General features: G+C 38.0%; 1 protein-coding gene across 6 annotated transcripts in view; it reads left to right on the top strand.

The window, feature by feature from the left end:
* Window positions 1-23286, top strand: part of LOC132385093 (centrosomal protein of 164 kDa-like) — a 288904-nt gene that overhangs the window by 66588 nt on the left and 199030 nt on the right. The window lies entirely within an intron of this gene.

The raw sequence follows: 23286 nt of genomic DNA, 5'->3' as shown, positions 1-23286 counted from the left end.
GTTGTTTCACTTCCAGCATTTGGTTTGTATTTTGCTTCAGATTGCATCATCTGCATCTCTTGTGTCTTAGATTTTTATCATCTTTTAAATTTCCAGCATCAAAAATGTGTTTTCTTCGGCTAAATTGCTCCACCACACGTGTTTACCTTAATGGTGTGTCTCCAACTAGTTACATTTGAGCATATGAAGGATGCATAATAATATTTGCCCTTTAGTCAGCCTTAAAATACATTGGGAAATCTGCAGATGCTGGAAATTCAAACAACACACAGAAAATGCTGGTAGAACACAGCAGGCTAGGCAGCATCTATTGGGAGAAGCGCTGTCGACGTTTTGGGCCGAGACCCTTCGTCAGGACTAACTGAAAGGAAAGATAGTAAGAGATTTGAAAGTAGTGGGCGGAAGGGGAAATGCGAAATGATAGGAGAAGACCGGAGGGGGTGGGATGAAGCTCAGAGCTGGAAAGGTGATTGGCGAAAGTGATACAGAGCTGGAGAAAGGAAAGGATCATGGGACAGGAGGCCCAACTTAAAATACATTGCTCATTTAATAGTGAAGTTTAAACTGTTTTCAGTCTTCATTGCTGGCAAGCAATCAATCTGGATGTTCAGATTTACTTTTTAAATTTGTGAAGCCATGTACCTAGCTGTTTTATTTTTGCAGAATTTTAGTTTTTTTTAAAAATTTTGTTTTTATAGCAGTCCTGTTCCTAACTTCCTTTCTGTAGGCTTCTTTATAAGATTGCATTGAAATAAAAATTTTTGTGTACTTTCTGGTTTGGGCTCTGTTTTAAAAAATGTGATTTCCATTGTATAGCTAAACCCACAATTAACACAGTTGATGTAATTTTGTTCTTCAGTTTCAGTGGAACCAGATTTCAGGACTGCAGCTCAACATGTATATTTTTCTAAATTGTACATTTAGCACTGAAGCCAAGGCCAAATGTTTGCTACTGTGTGTCTCAGTAAAAATGTCTTCAATACATGCATGATCTATTTGCCAAGTTCTCTTAGGTGAATGAGATATAGTGTTTATTCTAATTGTAGCAAGCCACAATACAATAATCCACAGTACTTTGTAAGCATCTGCCCCTTTTATTCACTGGTATGAGCAAAACCCAGGCCAAATTTTTCCTTAAAGGAACAAGCTGAATTTTCAGAAGTTATTCATTTACTATAAGAGGCTTGTTTGATAGATTCACAGTAGCCGTGGCACCCAACCCACAAGTGAAAATGTAAAGTTGTGTTTTTCATCAAAATCCTTCAGTTTTTATCAAAATCCTTCAGTTTTTCATCAAAAGGTCACAGCTACCATGGAAATAGAATAGCTATTCCTATAGCTTAGCCCTCTTTCATCCCAAACGATGCTGTAATCTCTTTTTCAAATATGGAGTCCAGTTGCCCAGCCGGAGTGCAGGAATGAGTTGTAGGAAATCTGAAATACACTGCTACAAACATGTGGCAGGTCACTGAGCATCTTTGAAGAAGACATTTCAGAAGTGGAGCCTTTGCCAGAACTGGTCATTTGTTTCACTGTGTTCAATCGCAGCCAATTCAGTCTCTACACAGTTACTGAATTTGAACATAGTATTCCAAATAGTTGCTGCCTTGAAAGAAATAACTCTGTAGATGTAGTGAGTTTAGAATACTGAAAGAGTATTGTATTAGAACAAGACCTTGGTGACATACTAACAATTTTAATCATGAAAACAGACAATTTAATGATTTAAAGTGCTCTTTTTAGAGTTGCTGGAGCGGTTGCCTATATGATGAGGAAACGTAACTTTCTCAGTTCTTACTATCACCCTTGTAAATTCACTGTTTTTTCTTAGAGAAATTCTTCTTTCAGACACAATTACAGAGCAATGTAGACAGTTGTAAATTTCCTGAACACACCAGATTTTGCAGATGCTGGAACTCAGCAAGTCAGACAGCATCTATAGAGAGGAATCAGGCTGAGACCCTTCATCAGGACTGGAAAGTAAGAAGGAAGAAGCCAGAATAAGAAGGTGGGGGAGGGGAAGGAACAAGCTGGAAGGTGATGCCAGGTGAGGGGGAAGGGAGGATGAAGTCAGAAGCTGGGAGGTGATAGGTGGAAGGGGTAAAGGGATAAAGAAGAAGGAATCTGATAGAAAATGAGAGTGGATTATGGGAGAAAGGGAAGGAGAAAGGGCACGAGAAGGAGGTAATAAGTAGATGAGAAGAGAAGGAGTAAGGGGAGCCAGAATGGGGAATGAAAAGAGAGAGATGGGGGTGGGAGAAATTATTGGAGTAAGAGAAATTTATGTTCATGCCATTGGGTTGGAGGCAGGTGAGTTTCATGTGGTGGTCTTATTTTATTGATTTAATTTATTAGCAACATTAGCAGAATTTGTAAATATGATGGATAGATAAATGAAGGTTAGGAACTAGAAAGTACACTTAAAGTGATATGTTTGCACCAGATATTTGTTGACCAAGGCCTACTAGATTTTGTTTATATTTTTATATATATGAAAGAAACCATCTGTCCTTTATTGATGTATTTGGCCATGCTCCTTTTGTACATACCCAGTGCTCTATAGAGAGGAGGAGTAAATGATCATGTCCACTGCCTTGAGTAATAGAATTAGGGAAATATGGTAAAGCATGTGAAATTACTTTCCAGCCTTTGAGCTTTCCTTTCTTTTACTTTTTAAATATTTTTATTTCAAACTTATGCATAATAACAATAGTAATACAGAGAGATTGGCAATACATAGTTAATAAACAGTATATACAAGTAGAAGCTATAGATAACGCACAAATGTACTAAGCCTCCCAAACTCATGATGTATTTAACATGATAGAAAAAAGCATACCAAAAAAATCCAAATTAGAAATTTAAAAAAAACTAATCAAAACTAGGCTATTATATTACAATGGATATAATCAGTAATGTCAATAACTCCGCTCCTCTATCCAAATATTTAAGGATAATAAAAAGGATTCTAAAAAGGTCAAATTACCTCATGAAAGTGTTGAATAAATGGTCTCCAAGTTTCTTCGAATTTAACTGAAGGGTCAAAAATGACACTTCTGATTTTTTTCTAAATTTAAACAAGATATAGTTTGAGAAAACCATTGGAATGTAGTTGGAGGATTAATCTCTTTCTTTCTTTTCCAATGTTTTTATTAATATCAAGATAGTGGATATAACATAATATTGCTTCACAATTGTTGGGATTATGTTGTTAATGGATAACATACATAATTATATATTGAATTAATATAAAGGTAATAAACCTCCCAACAATGTTCGAGTACAAATGTAGAATACATAAAAAAGGATTAACATATCCAAAAAGAAAATATACCCTCCAAAAAAAAACTAATCTAAACAATACTAACCAAAAAAACAAAGAAAAGAACATAAGCTGTTTATAACATCAAAAAAAAGAAAGGACCATTAGTGTCATCAACTCTGAACCTCCCTGCATATATTAACACAAGAGAGTAGGTTTGGAAAGAGGTCAAATCACATCATATGAAAGTGTTGAATAAAAGACCTCCAAGTTTTTTCAAATTTAATAGATGCATCATATATAACACTTCTGATTTTTTTCTAAGTTTTAACATAACATATTTTGAGAGAACCAATGATGGGAGGATTAATCTCTTTCCAATTCAGCAAAATAGATCTTTTAGCCATTAATGTAAGAAATGCAATCATCCGACGCGCTGAAGAGGTTAAGTAGTGTGGTTCTATCATTGGTAAACCAAAAATTTGCAGTAATAGGATGAGGTTGTAAATCAATATTCAAAACTGTTGAAATAATGTCAAAGATACTATCCCAATATTTTTTCAAAGAGGAACATGACCAAAACATATGGGTTAAAGAGGCTGTCTCAGAGTGACATCTATCACACACTAGACTTATATGAGAATAATAACAAGTTAATTTATCCTTAGGCATATGGGCCCTGTGCACTACTTTGAACTGTATCAACAAATGTTCAGCACATATAGAGGATGAGTTAACTAATTGGAGAATTACTTCCCATTTTTTGATAGGTAAAGTAAGCTTAAGTTCCCTTTCCCAATCATTTTTAATTTTATTAGATGCATCTAAATGAATTTTCATAATTATATTGTAGATAGTTGCTATTGCGCTTTTCTGAAAAGGATTTAAATCTAAATTTTTTTCCAAACTATCCATAGAGTATAGATTCGGAAAAGTAGGAAGGATGGTTTTTAAAAAGTTTCTAACCTGTAAATATCTAAAGAAATGGGATCTAGGTAAATTATATTTGTTAGATAATTGTTCAAATGACATGAACCAATTATCCAAAAATAAATCACAAAATCGTAAGGTACCTTTAGTTTTCCAAGTAAAATAGGCTTGGTCTGTAATAGAGGGATAGAAAAAAAAGTTAGATATAACAGGACTTGCTAGAATAAATTGATTCAACCCAAAAATTTTTCAAAATTGAAATCATATTCGTAAAGTGTATTTAACTATTGGATTATCTAATTGTTTATACAATTTAGAAAGAGCAAAGGGAGGCAAAGTCCCTAAAATAGAACCCAGTGAAAACCCTTGTACCGATTTACATTTGAGATTTACCCAATGAGGGCTTGAAGTTATATCCAAGTCCCATAGCCAAAATTTCAAATAGCGGATATTAATTGCCCAATAATAAAATCTAAAATTCAGCAGCGCCAGACCACCCTCCTTTTTAGACTTCTGTAAATATCTTTTGCCTAGCTTCCGAGTTTTATTCTGCCAAATATAAGAAGAAATTTTAGAATCAACACTATAAAAAAAAAGATTTTGGAATAGAAATTGGTACTGCTTGAAATAAATATAAACATGTTTAATCTGATCAATTAAAGGTAAAAAGTTAGGATGAATCTCTTTCCAATTCAATAAAGTGGATCTTCTGGCCATTAATGTAGCAAATGCAATCATCCGACAAGCTGAAGGGGATAAGTAACTATTTTCCACCATTGGTAAGCCAAAAATTGCAGTAATAGGATGAGGATGTAAATCAATACTCAAAACTGTTGAAATAATATCAAAAATATCTTTCCAATATTTCTCCAAAAATGGGCAAAACCAGAACATATGAGTCAAAGAGGCTACTTCCGAATGACGTCTATCACAGATAGGATTTATGTGGGAATAAAAACGAGCAAGCTGGTCTTTAGACATGTGGGCACTATGCACCACCTTAAATTGTATCAATGCATGTTTAGCTCATATAGAGGAGGAGTTGACTAATTGAAAAATGTTCTCCCATTTCTCTGTAGGTAAGGAAAGGTTAAGTTCTTTTTCTCATTCATTCTTAATTTTATCTGATATACCTGGCTGTATTTTCATAATCATATCATAAATAATTGCTATTAAACCCTTCTGATAAGAGTTTAAACCTAAGTTTTTTTCTGTGATATCAGTTGGGTATGAACTTGGAAAAGTATGTAACATATTATTCAGAAAATTTCTAATTTGTAAGTATCTAAAAAAAAAGGGACCTAGGTAAATTATATTTATTAGACAACTGTTCAAAAGACATGAAACAGTTATCCAAGAATAAGTCATGAAAACATTTCTTTTCCATATCAAAAAGGCTTGGTCCATAACAGAGGGTTGGAAAAAGAAATTAGATGCAATAGGGCTTGATAAAATAAATTTATTCAAGCCAAAATATTTACGAAATTGAAACCATATTCATAATGTATATTTAATTATTGGATTAACTATTTGTTTATTCAATTTAGAAAGAGCAATGGAAAGTGAGCTCCCTAAGATAGAAACCAATGAAAACCCTTGTACGGATTTACATTCAAGGTTTACCCATTGTGGACTTTGAATTACATCGGAGTCCTATGTCCAAAATATTAAATATTGATTAATTGCCCAGTAATAAAATCTTAAATTTGGCAATGCCAAACCACTGTCCTTTTTTAGACTTCTGTAAATATTTTTTACTTAACTTAGGAGTTTTATTCTGCCATATACATGAAGACATTTTAGAGTCAACAATATCAAAAAAAGGATTTAGAAATAAAAATTGGTAGTGCTTGAAATAAGTATAAAAATTTAGATAAAATAATCATCTTAATAGCATTGATTTGACCAATCAGTGATAAAGACGATGGGGACCATTTAGTAAACAATTGTTTAACCTCTCGACTAAAGGAAAAAAACTTAACCTTAAATAAGTCCTTATGCTTCTTACTAATTTAAACACCCAAATAAGTAAAATTGTAAGTGACCAATTTGAATGGTAAATGTTTATAAATTGGAATTTGCATATTTAATGGGAATCTTATTAAGATTCAGTTTGTAGCCGGAAAAGCTACTAAACTGAGCAAGCAGAGATAAAACTGCAGGAATGGATTTCTCAGGATTGGAAATATATAGTAACAAATCATCTGCATATAATGATAGCTTGTATGTCCCATTCCCACGGGTAATGCCAGAAATGTTGGGTGAATCTCGAATTGCAATAGCTAAAGGTTCCAAAGCAATGTCAAATAATGAAGGGCTAAGAGCACAGCCTTGCCTAGTACCACGAAACAATTGAAAAAAGAGAGATCTTTGATTATTGGTAAATACCAAAGCCAAAGGGGTATTGTATATCAATTTAATCCAAGATATAAATTTTGGACTAAAATTAAAATTCTCAGGCGTACTAAGTAAATATGGCCATTCAACTCTATCAAGCGCTTTCTTAGCGTCCAGTGAGATGACACACTCTGGATTCTAGGTGAGGGAGTGTAAACTATATTAATTATTTTCCTAATATTAAAAAACAAATAACGATTTTTAATAAATCCAGTCTGGTCAACAGAGATAATTTGAGGTAGTATGTTCTCGGGTCTAGTTGCCAAAGTTTTAGAAAAAAATCTTAGAGTCCACATTCAGCAAGGATATAGGCCTATATGATGTACATTCAATAGGATCTTTATCTTTTTTAAGAATTAGGGAAATAGAGACTTCGTAAAAAGATTGTGTTAATTTACCTAGGGTTAATGCATCCTTAAAGATTTTACATAACCAAGGTGAGAGTAGAGTAGAAAAGGATTTTAAAAATTCTACTGTGTAACCATCCGGACCAGGAGCTTTACCTGAATTCATGGAAAAAAATAGCCTTTTTTATTTCTTCTTCCGTAATAGATGCATCTAATGTTAAACATTCATTGGCTGATAACTTCGGAATATTCAGGTTCCTTAAAAACTCATGCATTATAGTGGGGTCGTCAGGAGATTCTGATTGATATAAAGAATTGTAAAATTCTTGAAAAGATTTGTTTATCTCATCATGATCAACCGTCAGGGTACCATCCCGTTTATGAATCTTGATAATCTGGCATTTAACCGAAGCAGTTTTCAATTGATTTACCAGTTTTATCACCATGTATATAAAACAGGTTCCTAGTTTTAATTAATTGATTTTCAATCAAAGAGGTTAATAATAGACTATGCTCCATTCAATTAGAGAATTTAGTTCAATTCTCTTTTTATAAAGCTCCTTACTAGGAGCCATAGAATATCTCTTATCAATTTCTTTAATCTTGTCAACCAGCATAAGTATTTCACTATTGATTTGTTTTTTTTCACTCCAGCAGAATATGAAATAATTTGTCCATGGATATATGCTTTAAAAGTGTCCCATAATACCCCTCTGGAAATTTCTTCTGTAAAGTTTGTTGAAAAGAAAAAAATCAATCTGTTGCCTAATAAAGTTAACAAAATCTGAGTCCTGGAGTAGATTAGAATTGAACAGCCATTGTCTAGCACTGGAAAATGTATCCATTATCGATAGGTTCAAGGGTGCATGGTCGGAGATGGCAATGGGATCATAGTTACAGTCAATAACGGATGGAATTAAACGATGATCAATAAAGAAATAGTCAATTCTAGAATAACTATGATATACATGAGAAAAGAATGAAAATCCTTTATCCTTAGGATGTAAAAATCTCCAAATTTCTGAAACTCCAGAATCAACCGTAAAGGAATTGATAAAAGAAGCCGATTTGTTCAGAAGTGCCTGGTTAGATCTATCCATTGAAGGATTTAAGCAACAGTTAAAATCCTCACCCATTATGAACATATAATCATTTAAATTGGGAAAGGATGTAAATAAATGCTTAACAAATTCAGGCCAATCAACATTTGGAGCATAAACGTTAACCATAACAGCTGTTTCTCTTCATTCTTCCATGAACACTTGCATGAACAGACAGATTGACAGAAATAAGATTGTGTCAGAGAAGACTTACAGAGTGACAAAGCTAACCTTGTGCATAGTGTGTTCATGGTCCAATTACTTGCTCCTCATTACCCCATGCCAAAATGTTGTCTAGATCTTACTGCTTAATGATAACTGCTTCATTTGCTGAAGGACTGTGAATAGAATTGAACAGCATGACATTATTAGCATCTGATCTTATGATTGAGGAACAGTCATTCACAATATCGTGAAAGAAAGTTGGGAAGGGTTTACTGTCATCAGGTTCTATTGCAGTGGAGTTGGTTGACATCTTTTTAACGAGGTATGACTACAACCATTGAGGTGCTTTCCCTTGCTGCCGTTTAACTTGTGCTTTACCAGTACATTCTGATGCCTCTCTTGGTTAAATACTGCCTTAATACCAAGGGCAGTCATCTGAGCTCTGCACCTCAGCATTATGGCACATATTTGGAATAAGGGTTGTGTGAGCACTGGAACCAAGTGGTTCTGGTGAAAACTCTGTCTTGGGCATTGGTGACCAGATGATTATAGAGTAAGTGTTGCTTGATAGCACCTTCGATTGCTGCTGATTAAGTGTAGAATGAGTGGGCAGTAATAAGCTGAATTGAATTTGTCTCGCTTTGTGTGAGCAGGACAAATCTGGCAATCTTCCACATTGCTGGGTAGATGCCAGTGTTGTAACTGGAGTGGAGTTCAATGTCATTCTGAAGTGTGGGTCTTCTTTTCATACAGTGAGGTGTTGTCTGGTCCAGTCTGTACTGATGCCCTCAGCTGTTTCTTGATATTACATTGGCTAAAGTCTATTTTCTGATACGGTGATTTCAGGATCACCAAGATAAATAATCTATTTGGCATTCTGAATGCAACTGTTTTGATTTTGTTTTCAGCAGTTATACTGTATGCAGTATCCAGCCTCATTGTGGATAGGGATATTCTTGGAGCCTTTGCCTTAGCTATTTAGTTATCTACTACAACACAGAGTAAATGTACTAGGACCATAGGACTTCTGTTTAATGTGTTGGATGTGCGATTACCTAGCTCCACATATTGCGAACTGGTTTTGATGTCACGCTCTGCAGCTTCGCTAAGTTGCATGTTATTATTTTTTAGAATTATTGATGCTGCTTCATTTTTATGTATTAAAGCCTTGCATTTAGTTTAGTTCTCTGCATAAATATTACTGCAAAAACATTTGACGGTTGTACTCAGATGATGCTGCACATAGATTACATTTTTTAAATCTTCTCTGAGCTAATCTACTAAATACACAAACATTTTGAGATTTATTTAGAGACACTGCAGAACAGGCCCTTCCAACCAAACAAGCTGCACTGCCCAGCAACCCACCTATTTAACCCTAGCCTAATCATGGGACAATTTATAATGACCGATTAACCTACTAACTAGGACGTCATTGGACTGTGGGGGGGGGGGAACAGGAGCACATGGAGGAAACCCACATGCACACGGAAAGCAATGTACAAACTTGTTTACAGAGGATAGCGGAATTAAATTCCCAACTTCTTCACCCCGAGCTGTAATGACTGTCATGCTGAGCGCTACACTATCATGGCACCCCTAAAGATTCTTGAATGTAAACATAAAGTTTGAAAATAAAATTGGGGATTAATCCAGAATACTGATCTTTGATCAAATAATACTTACGTCCATCATGCTGCAAGCTCCCCACAATATATAGACCCAGTAAAGACCCAGTCTTTATTATTAAAGATGTTTATTTTTCAAATTATTGAAGTTGAAAGAATATTAGAATCTTGTCAATAGAAAATAATTATTATTGAAAAATGTTTCATATTCTCAGCAGAGAGTTTCAGCTTGATTAGGCATCATTAGTGCACAACATCAGGTAGCATTAATCCCTTCAATCCAGGCACTGAAGCTGTATATAGGTAGTTATTTAAAATTCAAGCAGGTATAAGCTACACAGAAAATAACAATATATAGTCTAATCCAACAGAATTTAATCAATTCAGTTTACAATAATGAACCTTTGTCCTTTTGGCAGACATTGTTCCCTGCCTTAAACAGGGTGACATTGTGACCACTTGTGACAGAAGAAATCATGTCTTTTTTAACTTTTATTGGGGGGCAGTCACTGTCTTTAGCTTTTCATTAAAATATGACTGAGATAAGGAGATGGAAAACTAGGTAGATACCCCAGTGCAGCACTTTTGGGGGGGGGGGGGGTGGTAGACAGAGAGCCTGTTTGGTCTTTCAATTGGACATAAGATCCCATGGTACATAATGAAGTTGATTTATCTCTTCCTCATCAATACCAGAATAGATTATCCAACCATTGTTACAATATTGTTGGGGGTATAAAAATTGGCCGTATACATTTTTTAACATTACAACACTAACTTTGGATTTACTTTACTGTTTACTTCATTGGACTTGAAGCACTCTAGGGTGACAAGAATAAAATTGAAAAGTGCCATAACAATACAAATCCAATGTTGATGGATTAGTTCTGTACATACTTGATAGGGCAGAAAGGTTAAGAGAGTGATGAGCAACACACACAAAATGTGGAAGGAATTTTGCAGCTCAAGCAGCATCTATGAAGGGGAAGGAACACTCAATCTTTCAGGCTGACTGGAAAGAATGGGGAAGAGGCCAATATAAGAAGTTGGGGGAAGGAGTAAGGTGAGACCAGTTGAGGGTGATGTTCATGCTGCCATTTGTGAGGTTTGTGTTTTTTTGTGCGGGGCAGAGGGCATTGATGTTTTTCCTTGAATAACTTCCATGGTTTTCTTTGTTTTGTGGCTATCTTCAGAAGGCGAATCTCAGAGTTGTATACTGCATACATACTTTGATTGTAAATGAACCTTTAAACATTTGAGACCTCCAATGGCATAGTGGAGAGATCCTAGTCTGAAGCACCTCTGTCGTGCATTATCAGAAGGCAAACCTGGGGAAGGACCGGTAGTTTTTTGAGTCATTTCAATACTCTCCAGATGTATTTCAATACTCTCCAGATGTGTCTAACATTTAGCGAATAAAAATTATTACAATTGAAGTCAGTGGTTCAAAAATTATTACTTTAAAAATAAAGACATTTACAAATAATTAAAATACATGAAAATAATAATATTAGAAATTTCTGTCTTCTAATTATCAGCTCTCAGATCCATCTGTGCCCCAGTAAAAGTTGTGATGTCAAGCCACATTTGGCAGACAATAGGCCATAGGTTTCAGTGTTTGACAGCAGTTGCTGTTGAGTCTGAAGACTCGTTGGAAATGGAACAGCTAAAAGCTGAACCACCACCTCAAGCCAGTGGATTTTCTCCGATAACCTTATTGCTGTCTTTCACAGGTGCTTCTAGCTTATTGACTATTTCCAGTTTATATGTTGATTCTCAATGTGCTAAACTTCAGATGGTGTGGTGCCAGAATTACCACCTCATCTGACACTGAATCAGATGAAAGATCAACTTCAAGTATATTTAGTGTAATATATTCATGGACAAGATACTTTTATCCTTGTTGATGGAATTGATAATCACAAGCATTGATTTTAAATGCAGCATAATAAATAGCAAGAAGTAATTACAGAAAAGCAATTTCATTGCACAGCTCCTATTGTAAGTTGCAGGAACATATCCTGAGTGATTCACTGTGAAATAAATGTACCAATAAGCCTTGAGTTTGCAAAATTACAATAAAAGAAGAAACTTCAAAAATAAAGATAACTAATTAAATAGACCCACACCTTTGTAATATGTTAAATGCCGTGCTACTGACATTATGTCACTGTAGTTGCGTACTGCTGTCGATAATCACTTATGGCCTTGAAGCTCTTTGATTATGTACTTGGGGGCCTGGAGAAGCAGTAAGCTATTCAGACCATAGATTCATGCACAATTTCAAATTAAAGTAATTTCAGCAGGGGAGGAATTTAAGATACTGAGGAAAAATTGGTCAGCATTTCAGACAATAAGATAGAGGAGCAAAAATAGGCTATTGAGTCTGTTCCGCAATTCGGTCATGGATGATTTATTATCCATTTCAACCCCATTCTCCTGCCTTCTCCTCATACCCTTTGATGCCCTGCCTAATTAAGAACGTATGAAACCTCCGCTTTAAATATACCCACTGACTTGGCATCCACAGCCTCCAATTCCACAAATTCACCACCCTCTGGCTAAAAAAATTCCTCCTCATCTGAGTTTGAAAGGGAAGCCCTCTGATCCTCAACTTGTCCACTATTGGAACATCCTCTCAACATTCACTCTATCTAGATCTTTCAATATTCAATAGGTCTCAATGAGATCCCTCCTGTCATTCTTCTAAACTCCAGGGAGCATAGGCCCAGAAGCATCAAACACTCCTCATATGTTCCTCTGCATTCACAGAATCATTTTTATGAACCTCCTCTGGACCCTCTCCAATGTTAGCATATCCTTTCTTAGACAAGGAGCCTAAAGCTGCTCACAGTACGCCAAGTGCTGTCTGACCGGTGCCTTATAAACCCTACATCCTTGCTCTTATATTTTAGTCCTCTACCAATCAGGGACAATATCACAGTTGCACTTAGAGGAGACATAATGGAGGGGTCAGACACAGAGTCCATTTAGGTGGAACTCCGGAATAGGAAGCATGCAATCATACTGATGGACTTGTACTACAGACTCCCTAATAACCACCAGGGGGGACACTGAGGACAGGTATGTAATCAGATTAAGGAAATGTGTCCAAATAATCGGATTGTTGGCATGGGGGATTTTAATTTCCCTAATATAAACTCGGACCACCTTAGTGTAAGGGGTGTCGATAGGACTGAATTTGTTAAGTGTATCCAGGAAGGTAACTCAATATGTGGACCGTCCAACAAGAGGATTGGATCTGGAGTTGGGTAATGAGCCTGGCCGGTTGACTGACCTTTCAGTGGGTGAACAATTAGGGAACAGTGACCTTAGCTTTCAGGATAGCTATAGATAAGAATAAATATGGTCCTAGTGGGAAAGTTTTAAATTGGAGTAGGGAAAATTATGAAGGCATTAGGCAGGAATTAAGAAGCGTTAAATGGGAACACCTTTTTCCTGGCAAGTCCGCATCAGATGTGATGGGTGTCTAAAGATCAATTGCACAATAGGAAAGATATGTTCCTGTAAGAAGGAAGGACGTAGATCGAAAGATAAGAGACGTTTAGATGTCCAGGGAGGTGATTAATTTATAGACAATAGACAATAGGTGCAGGAGTAGACCAATTGGCCCTTCGAGCCAGCACCACCATTCTCTGTGATCATGGCTGATCATCCACAATCAGTACCCCATACCTGCCTTCTCCCCATATCCCTTGACTCCACTATCTTTAAGAGCTCTATCTAACTCTTACTTGAAAGCATCCAGAGAACTGGCCTCCACTGCCTTCTGAGGCAGAGCATTCCACAGATCCACAACTCTCTAGGTGAAAAAGTTTTTCTTCAACTCCGTTCTAAATGGCCTACCCCTTATTCTTAAACTGTAGCCTCTGGTTCTGGACTCCCCCAACATTGGGAACATGTTTTCTGCCTCCAGCGTGTCCAATCCCTTAATAATCTTATATGTTTCAATCAGATCCCCTCTCATCCTTCTAAATTCCAGTGTATGCAAGCCCAGTCGTTCCAATCTTTCAACATTTGACAGTTCTGCCATCCTGGGAATTAACCTCGTGAACCTACGCTGCACTCCCTCAATAGCAAGAATGTCCTTCCTCGAATTTGGAGACCAAAACTGAACACAAAACTCCAGATGTGGTCTCACCAGGGTCCTGTACAACTGCAGAAGGACCTCTTTGCTCCTATACGCGACTCCCCTTGTTATGAATTTAATGAAGAAGAAAAAGGAAAAGTATGTAAAACTTAGGAAGTCTGGATCAAACAAAACACATGAAAAGTATAAAGATGCCCAAAAAGAACTAAAGAAGGGAATTAGGAAAGCCAGGATGGGCCATGAAAAGTCCTTGGCAAGTAGGATTAAGATGACTCCGAAGGTATTCTGTGTCAAGAGTAAAAGGATAACTAGGGAGAGGGTGGGACCACTCAAGGATAAAGGGGAGGACATTTGCTTGATTGCAGAGAATACAAGTGAGGTACTTAATGAGTACTTTGCTTTAGTATTTACCAAGGAAAAGGATATGGAGGACCAGGAGATCAGTGCTAAGTGTATAAATATGTTAGGGTGTTTAGAGGTCAAGTGTTGGGCCTCCTAATAAGTATTAAGGTGGATGTCCCAGAGCCTGATGGGATTTACCTTGGGTTATTGAAGGAAGCAAGAGACAAGATTGCTGGACCCTTGACCAGCATCTTTGTGTCCTCTCGAGCCACAAATAAGTTCCTGGGGAACTGGTATATGGCTATTGTTGTACCTTTATTTGAGAAGGGAACAAGGGGAAATCCTGTGAGGTATAGACCGGTGAGTCTCACGTTAGTTGTAGGGAAATTGCTGGAGAAAATTTCTAGGGATATGATAAATGAGCATTTGGAAGCCCATGCCTAATTAGGGAGAGCCTGCACGGCTTTGTGCATGGCAGCTCATGCCTTACCAACAAACAAAGCAACCAAGGGTGACATCCTCCAGATGGCTTATGAAACTACTTATTTCACTTCTTTTATGTCTTTTTATTTGAAATATGGTTCTGCTACTGTTGGAGTCTGTTGTCTGCATTTTAGTGGTGTGTTTCCAGGCAGATTGAGCAATCTGGTGCTTTGCTGTCTCTGAGAGTATTTGGTGAGGTTTTAGTCATGGGATGCCTGGATGAAATGGGATCTTCCCAAGCACAAGATCACTTAGAGCATTAGAGACTGGAGCCCTTCTGCATTTCTTTCCTCCTGCAGTCCGTGTATGACACTCTCCCTACACCATCTGCACAAATGGGGGCTGAGAGACGACCCTAACTTCATGGTTTGTGGTCTTCAGGGTTCATCGGCATATATACTATCAGGATACAAAACAGCATGAACATAAGGACGGTATAGGTGGCACCATGACAAGGTCCTGCTGTCCCTTGCTGACACAGTGGAGTGGGAGAGGTATGAAAAGAGACCAGCAGACTAGGCAGTCATTTTCATTAAGGTGAATGCCACACCAGTCATATCAAAGAGGCCTAAATTCAATCTGCTGCAAACTGCCAAACCAAGGGAGTTGATAGTCAAACCACACTTCGATCAGACATCATATTGTAATCCACCAAAGACACGAAAATCATCCTGGTGGAGCTCACAGTCCCAAGGGAGGAAGATGTGAAGAGGCTCATAAGAGTAAGGCCCTGAAGTGCCAGTCCTTAGTCCAGGAGTACAGGGACAAAGAATGGCAGACGTGGCTATTTCCCATGGAAATCAGCTGTAGTGGGCTCCCGGCAAGGTCAGCATGAAGGTTGCTGTCTGCGCTGGGCCTTGATGAAAAGAGCAAGAACCAAGCAGCTCGCAGGATGGGGGAGGAAGCAGAAAGAGCCTATTGCTGGATATGGAGCTGGCGAGAGAAGTGTTGCTGGAAGTCATGAGCAGATGGGCAATGACTTGTCCACCACTGTTGACCTGCTGTCTGGAGAGTGTAGTAGTTAAGGGTCGAAACGCTATGAAGGTTCTTCAGATAGGTCATCAGTAGGATGCAGAACTTGGCTGAGAAGTGGCAGATGGAGTTCAGCCCAGATAAGTGTGAAGTGGTTCATTACAAATTTGAAGGTTGGGTGCCATCTGCTCCTAGCCAAAGGCTATAATTGGCTCGTTTTTTAAATTGTTGCACAATTTTATTTTTTTGTAAGTGGGAGGTGGGGTTTTGATGTTTCTCTTTGAACAGTTTACAGGGTTTTATTTGTTTTGTGGTTGTGGGAAGGTGAATTTCAGGGTTACCTATTGCATGCATACTTTGATAATAGATGCACTTTGAATCTTTTAATCTTTAATCTCTGAATAATAAATACAAGAGAACACTTAAAGAAATTAGGAGGGCTAAAGGAAGGCATGAGGTTGCCCTATCAGACAAGGTGAAGGAGAATACTAAGAGATTCTACAGGTACGTTAAGAGCAAAAGGATTGCAAGGGATAAAATTGGTCCTCTGGAAGATCAGAATGGTAATCTATGCATGGAGCCAAAAGAGATAGGGGAAATCTTAAATGGATTTTTTGCATATGCATTTACTCAAGAAATGAACATAGAGGCTGTAGAAGTGAAGCAAAGCAGCAGCGAGGTGATGAATGCTATTGAGATTAAAGTGTAGGAGGTGTTGGCTGTCTTGAGGCAAATTAGGGTGGATAAATCCCCCAGGGCCTGACAAGGTGTTCCTCAGCTTCTTTACGAGGCAAGTGCAGAAATTGCAGGGGCCCCAGCTAAGGAGATATTTAAATCATCCTTCGCGACAGGAGAGGAACCAGAGGATTGGAGGATAGCTAATGTTTTGCAGTTTAAAAAAGGCTCTAAAAATAAAGTGGGAAATTATATGTTGGTAAGCCTGACATCAGTTGTGGCGAAATTATTGGAAGGTATTCTAGGGATCAGATACATGCATATTTCGATAGGTATGGACTGATTACTGATAGTCAGCATGACTTTGTGTGTGGTAAGTCATGTCTAACTAATATTACAGTTTTTCAAGGAAGTTACCAAGAAAGTTGATGAAGACGAGGCAGAGGATGTTTAGACTTTACCAAGGTAGTTTACAAGGTGTCACATAGGCAGTTGGTCAAGAAGGTTCGGTCGCTTGGCGTTCTCGATGAGGTAATAAATTGAATTAGACATTAGCTTTGTGGGAGAGGCCAGAGAGTGGTAATAGATGGTTGCCTCACTGACTGGAGGCCTGTGACTTATGAAGTACTGCAGGGATCGGTGCTGGGTCCATTGTTGGTTGTCATCTATGTCAATGATCTGGATGATGATGTGGTTAACTGGATCAGCAAATATGTGGATGACACCAAGATTGTAGTTTACACCAAGGAAGACTTATCAGAGCTTGCTGTGGGATCTGGACCAGCTGGAAAAACAGGCTAAAAAATGGTAGATGGAATTTAATCCAGACAAATGTGAGGTGTTGTACTTTGGGAGGACCAACTAGAGTATATCATACACAGTGAACAGTAGGGGGCTGAGCAGTGTGGTAGAGCAAAGAGATTTGGGAATACAGGTCCATAGTTCATCAAAAATTGTGGCACAAGTGGATAGGGTCGTAAAGAAAGCTTTTGGCACATTGGCCTTCATAAATCATAGTATTGAGTACAGGAGTTGGGATGTTATGTTGCAGCTGTATAAGACATTGTTGAGGCCTAATTCAGAGTATTGTGTGCAGTTTGGGTCACATACCTTAAGGAAAGATGTAAACAAGATTGAGAGAGTACAGAAAAAATTTACAAGGATGTTGCTGGGACTGGAGGACCTAAGTTAAAGAAAGATTGAATTGTTTAGAATTTTATTCCCTAGGGCACAGAAGACTGAGGGGAGATTTGATAGGTATACAAAATTGAGGGGTATAGATAGGGTAAATGCAGGCAGTCTTTTTCCACTGAGGTTGAATGGGACTACAACTAGAGGTCATGGGTTAAGGGTTAAAAGGTGAGAAGTTTAAGGGAAACATGAGGGAAAACCTCTTCATTCAGAGGGTCTTGAGAATGTGGAATGAACTGCCAGCACAAGTGGTCCATGAGAGCTTGATTTCAACATTTAAGAGAAGTTTGGATAGATACATTGATGTTAGAGGTATGGAGGGCTATGGTCCAGGTGCAAGTTGATGGGACTAGGCAAATTAAATGGTTAGCATGGACTAGTTGGGCAGGGGGATCTGTTTTCTGTGCTGTACTTCTCTATGATGCTGAATTTAAATCATAGATATATTTGGTGAAAAAAAAAATGAACCATGCTGTGTTCAGTATGGAACTCCATTACAGAGGCATATCAGTGTCCTGAGTTGAATCCTGATTCCAGTGTTGTGTGTGTGGTGTTTGCTGGTGCTCCCAATAACTCAGTGGTTTTTAGCTGGGGACTTTGGTGTCTTCCCACGTTCAAGAATGTGTGGGTTGGTAGGTTAGTTGGCCACCAAATTGTCCTGGGTGTGCATAGATCAGTAGAGTGGTAAGACTAGACGCAATGGGGGAAGAATAGCATGGGTTAAGGGTAGGATCAGAATAAAAATATGTGCTTGATTTTACCCTCTGTCCCATGACCATCTATCAACCATAGTTTACCATAGTTTTCTGCCAATCTGATATGTAGACCCTTGCAAAGAACTGAACTATGGTGATTCTGGTAATTGGAAGATTGTCATGGGCTCAGGTGTAAAATAAGACTGTTAGCCTTATTTGCCAGGAATGGAGTAGAATTCCACCTTCAGCTTCCAGTCTGCGACCCTTTGTGCGAATTTGAGTAAATGTGAATTTGAGTTGAGAATTAATTATGGAGCAGATGGTTGTCTTCTGCACATCTGTTTTGTATGTTTATAGGAACTGATGTTTTTGTGAAGAAACTCATGATGATCTTATTCCCTCATTTTATTCAAGATTTTCTCCTTTGCTGACTCCTGGGAGGGAAAAAAAAAATCCTCACCTCAATTTCCATTTTCCCTTGTGTAAGGGCAGATGGTGAATGTCATGAGACAGCACAACAGCTGATCCAACCTACACTCATCCAACAATGTACTTTTTAGTTGAGATTGCAGAATAATAATCAAGATTTCAGCTACTGGTTCATTTTCACCCCCACCAGCACTAAAAGCATGAGATTAGCACAGTAGCTATTATCACATACAGTGCATAAAATAACATAATTAATACCTTTGCACCTGTTTTACCTCACCTGAGGACAACTAACTTTGTTCAGAGGTTCAGTTTTCGCACTGGTATATTGTTATTTTGAAAAATGAAATAGTCTACCCCTTTATTGTCCAAAGAAGCTGTGTTACCTGATGGTATTTTTTCTAATGCTGGTTGTAATCCCAATATCAATATCCAGTTTCATTAAACTGATTCACAGTCGCAATCCATAGTGCCAATTACATGTGCAGAATTTTTATTGCAAGATTGAAGGGAATTAATATGAAGTAAGTTAATAGTTTTGTGAAGACCAATTTTGAAAAAAATCTGCAGAAGAAAAATTGCCCTGCAGTATTGTAATGTATTGACTGAATATTGAGTGATGTACTACCTACTCTTGTAATTAATGATTGAATTGCCTAACTCCATCCCTCACTGCACAAATTTGCATCCTTTTATCTGGGTTATATTTCTGAGTTGTATTTGTGTAATATGCTGCAGTGCATTAGCCTACTTAGAAGATGCTAATTTGGTTTAGCCAATGATTAAGCAATGTAACCCTATATGTTGCTGAGTCATGCAGACCACAAAAGCTTCACATTCCATAAGACCATAAAATATGGCAGCAGAATTAGGCCATTCAGCCCATCGAGTCTACTCCACCATTCCATCATGTCTGATCCCAGATCCCACTCAACCCCATACACCTGCCTTCTTGTCATATCCTTTGGTGCCCTTCCTATCAGGAAATTATCAACTTCCGCCATAAATGTATCCATGGACTTGGGTTCCACTGCATTCTGTGGCAGAGCATTCTATGAATTCACTACTCTCTGGCTAAAAAAAAATTCTCCTTCTAAAAAGTTCACCCCTTAATTTTCAGACTGTGCCCTCTAGTTCTGGACACCCCCACCATAGGAAACATCCTCTCCACATCCACCCTATCTAGTCCTTTCAACATTCAGTTGGTTTCAATGAGATTCCCCCCCCTCCCCCACATTCTTCTAAATTCCAGTGCATATAGGCCCAAAGCTGCCAAATGCTCCTCATATGTTAACCCCTACATTCCCAGAATCATCCTCATGAACCTCCTCTGGACTCTCTCCAATGACAGTATCCTTTCTGAGATAAGGGGCCCAAAACTGTTGACAATACTTCAAGTGCGGCCTGACTAGTGTCTTATAATGTCTCAGCATTAGCTCCTTATTTTTATTTCAAGGGGAATAGAACATAAATGCCAACATTGCATTTGCCTTCCTTACCACAGACTCAACCTGTGAATTAACCTTCTGGGAGTCTTGCACGAGGACTCCTGACTCCCTCCACACTTCTGATGTTTGAATTACCTCCCCATTTAGATAACTTTTCTTCCTTTTACCAAAATGCATTATCATACTTTTCCCAACACTGTATTCCATCTGCCATGTTTTTGCCCATTCTTCCAATTTGTCTTAAGTCCTGCTGGAATTGCATTGCTTCCTCACCACTACCTACCCCTCCATCTATCTTTGTATCATCCGCAAGCTTTGCCACAAAGCCATCAATTCCATTATCCAAATCATTGAAACACAATGTGAAAAGTAGCATTTATTCTCCTGCAGCAGCAGTAATCGCAGTAGTAGCAGTCACATAGTAACAGTCGCAGTAGTAGTAGCAACAGTCACAACAGCAGTAATCACGGTCGCAGCACTAATCACAGTAGCAGCAGTCGTTACAGTAGTAGTAGAAGTAGCAGCACTCACAATCGTAATAGTAGTAGTCGCAGTAGTAGTAGTTGCAGCACAGTAGCAGTGTTAATAGTAGTAAGTCACAGTAGCAGCACTAACCGCAGTAGTAATAGTTGCAATAGTAGTAGTCACAGTAGCAGCAGTCGCAGTAGTAGCAGATGCAATAGTAGTATTCAGAGTGGTAGCAGTAGTAGTAGTAGTAGTAGTCATAGTTGCAGTAGGTACAGCAGTAATTTCAGTAATAGGAATTGTATTAGCATCAGTCATTGCAGTAATAGTTGCAGTAGTATCAGTCGCAATAGTAGTAGCAGTAGTAATTGCAATAGTAGCAATAATAGTCATAATAGTAGTTGCAGAAGCAGTAATAGCAGTCGCAATAGTAGTAATTGTAGTAGTAGCAGAAGTCGCAGTAGTAGTAATTTCAATGGCAGCAGGTGCAGCAGTAATAGTAGTCACAGTCGTAGCAGTAGTTGCATTCACAATAGTAGTAGTAGCAGTTGCAGTAGTATCAGTTGCCATCGCAATAGTAGTTCTAGTAGTAATCACGGTAATAGTAGTTGAAGTAGTAGTATCATCACTCTAGTCAAATATGATCTCCTAAGGGGTTGTCTGTTGGTAGGTCCACAGGTGACTGTAGAGGCCGATCTGGGATCCACATATTCTGGCCATGTGGGCAAGAGTATGTGACGGCTGTGGTTAGTGGTTGGGTCTTTTTTGTTGTTCAAAAGAGGAATTAGTAAAGATGTTCAGCAGCAACAAGACTGCACCATATTTGTGGGGTGCTTCTTGTGTTTGATCACATCCAAACAGGGAACTGTTACTTTGGGTGAAAGAAGGGCATGTAGGAGCGAATTGACATTCAGTCCTGATATTTAGCAAACTGATGCCTTGACATACTGAGCAAGTCCAGTAAAAGCTTTGGAATAGGTATATGTAATAAATTTGGAATCTACAGGTGGTAATAGAAAGGCATTTATGGTTTGGCAGCCTGGGTCTTTTTCAACTGCTCGGTGTCAACAGTGATGATTTGAGATACCTGAGGTGGAAAGGAAACTTCCTCACAAAGGGAACAAGCATCAGAGTGAGGGTGGAAGAACCCTAATTTTGAATCTGCCAATCAACTTGCAACCTATTTTCATTTATCCGTTAGATTGATCTCTGCAAAGATTGAACATTAAAGCCATTAACCTTTATATGAATGATTTGACTACTCAATGAAAATAGAAAAGGTTATTTTTACAATGTTACAAATTTTGTTGGAAACACTCAGTAAGTTTCACAGCATCTGTAGAAAGAGAAGAGTTAACACTGGAGGTCAAGAGTCTGGTCCTCTTTCCTCAAAAATAATCATAGAGCCATACAACTTGGAAATAGGTCTTTTGGCCCAACTAGTTCATTTCAACCAGAATTTCCACCTATGTATGATCAATTTATTTGTGTTTGACCAATATGTCACTAGCCATTTCTTTACCTATGTACCTGCCCAACTTCCTTTAAAGATGATTAGTTAAGAATTTCCAGCATTATCCATTTTATTTCAAGTTTGTACTTTTATTGATTTTCAACTTTTGCTGTCAGTTTTCCATTTCACATTAAGTAGTTTAAAATATTGCCAGTGTCAAAAATCCAAAGCAAACCCTGGAGACAGTGGGTTAGTGGAGAAAACAGCTGAGTTAACATTTTGGTTGAACCTATTGCATGAGTTATGAGTCAACCAGAACGATAGTTACTGTTGCAATTTTACTTCCACTCCAAATCAGATGAACGAATTCAAGATAGATAGTGGTCAATTGTGTTCACTGTAATGTTCAGAGCTTCAGTGTTCCATTGCAATAACTTTAAAATGTGTTGTATATTATGGTTAGGAACACAAGAATACTCAACGGCTGAGCAGTAAATAGCTTTTGAGAATCTGGGATGTCCCAAAAACTATCCAGCACCACACTTGCTACATTATGATCCTCAACACTGAACTGATTCCACAACCCACAGATTCACTTTCAAAGACTCTACAACTGATGTTATCAGTATTTATTTATTTACTTACTTATTTATTTATCATTATTATCATTGTACTTGCAAAGATTGTCTTCTTTTACATATTGGTTGTCAGACTTTGTGTGTAGTTTTTTCTTTGATTCTATTGTGTTTCTTTGTTCTACTATGAATGTCTGCAAGAAAATAAATCTCATGGTTGTATATGGTGACATGTACATACTTTGATAATACATTTACTTTGACCTTTGTTTTTTGGTCTAAAAACAACTTCTGAATTCTCCCAGTATGACCTCCTGTATATCAGTGAGACCCAACATAGACTGGGAGACCGCTTCACCAAGCACCTATGCCTCATCTGCCAGAAAAAGTGGGATTGCTTGGTGGCCACCCATTTTAATTCTACTTCCCACTCCCATTCTGACTTGTCAGTCCAAGGCCTCCCATCCTGCCACAATGAGGCTACACTCAGGTTGGAGGAGCAACATCTTGTATTCCGTCTGGGTAGCCTCCAACCTGATGGCATGAACATTGATTTCTTGAAATTCCAGTAATTGCCTCTCCCCCACTCTCTTTCACCATTCCTCATTCCCATTTCCCTCT

Source organism: Hypanus sabinus, chromosome X2 (assembly GCF_030144855.1).
Source record: "Hypanus sabinus isolate sHypSab1 chromosome X2, sHypSab1.hap1, whole genome shotgun sequence".
NCBI classification, from domain to species: domain Eukaryota; kingdom Metazoa; phylum Chordata; class Chondrichthyes; order Myliobatiformes; family Dasyatidae; genus Hypanus; species Hypanus sabinus.
This window is presented reverse-complemented; position numbering and strand designations above follow the sequence as displayed.